We start from the raw sequence: 1,602 nt of genomic DNA on the forward strand, positions 1-1,602 counted from the left end.
AGTTTTTCCCTCAGCTAAAGCACATTTACATTACATTTACATTTTTGACATTTAGCAGACGCCTTTATCCAAAGCGACTTACAACAAATACATTTGTCTAAGTAAGTGAATCATCTATCCATATATCCATCTATCCAGTCATCATAAGAAAAATAAATCTATGCCACGACCAGGGGCCATGGGCAGTCACAATGCTAGAAGAAGGAAGAATTATTATTATTATTATTATTATTACTGTTATTTTTTTTTTTTTTTAAATGTATTTAAAGTAGAGAAACTGTACAGGGGGGTAGTGGGGATGAAGAGGTCTTTAGGTCAGTCAAGATGTAGCCTGAAGAGATGGGTCTTCAGTCTACGGCGGAACATAGGTAGTGACTCTGCAGTCCTGACAGCAGTGGGAAGCTCGTTCCACCAGCAGGGCGCCAAGACAGTAAAAAGCTGTGACCGAGTAGCACGACTGCTGCATCCACGTAGAGGCGGCGGTGCCAGGTGGCCAGCCGAGGTGGAAGAGCGGAGTGATCGGGCAGGGGTTTGGGGGCTGACCATTGCTTGCAAGTAGGGACTACTGTGTCAATATTTACAGTTTTTCCCTCAGCTAAAGCACATGCTCGAGCCAGAGCCCAAACTTCTGCTGTCTGTGCAGAAGTGTGTGGGGGTAGAGCAACACTCTCTACTACCCCATGAACATCACAAATTGCATAACCTGACTTTCAGATCCCATTTTCCGCAAAGCTAGACCCCATCAATATAATATGTTAGATTTGCATTTTGACGTGGAGTTTCAGACAAGTCTGGTCTTAGATTGCACTCCCAATCAACATCGTCACTGCTGTTAATGCCAAAGCTGTTGTTTGTTGCTTGTACACCCCTATGACAGGATTACATTCCTGCTGCTACTGCATCTAGTCTAGTACTGTAATGAAGAACCATTTTGGGTTCCATTTAGAACCTTCGGTAAAATGGGTTCTACGTGAAACCCAAAAGGGGTTTACATCTAACCCAAAAGGGTTCTTCCCCTATGGGGACCAATGAAGAACCCTTTTTTAACCATTTTTTCTAAGAGTGTAAGGCAGGGACCGCACATAATTTTACAAAAGCTTCCTGACATTCTGGTGACCATTCTACCGCATTGTATTCAACATTTGGGTTGTATACCGTACCAGGGCATGCTTGTCTGGATTGGTCATACCCATCCCATTAAATGGGTCGGCCCGAAATTGTTACGGTTTCCCCTCCTAGCCAGCCCTCTGGCACCACCTTGAGGCCCCGGCAATCATCGCTGGAGTGTCCACCTCCCAGTCGACAGCACACCTGGGAGGATCCTGGGATGGAGTGTGGGGTGTCATGCTAACTGCCTCCGCTCCGCCCCCTCTCCACCCGGACCTCTCAGACAGGTCGCCCCGTCCCCAGACCTATCCGGCGTGCCTCCCATCTACCACCACCTAGCCGAGGTCTTCAGCAAGGAGCGTGCCCTTTCCCTTCCTCCTCACTGCCCCTACGACCTCGTTCCCGGTGCCGCCCTCCCGTCCGGCCGACTCTATAACCTCTCACTCCCGGAGAAGCAGTCCATGCGGGAGTATATCTCAGAGTCCCTGGCCTCGG

The sequence above is a fragment of the Argentina silus genome (assembly GCF_951799395.1).
Source record: "Argentina silus genome assembly, chromosome: X".
Taxonomy (NCBI): Eukaryota; Metazoa; Chordata; class Actinopteri; order Argentiniformes; family Argentinidae; genus Argentina; species Argentina silus.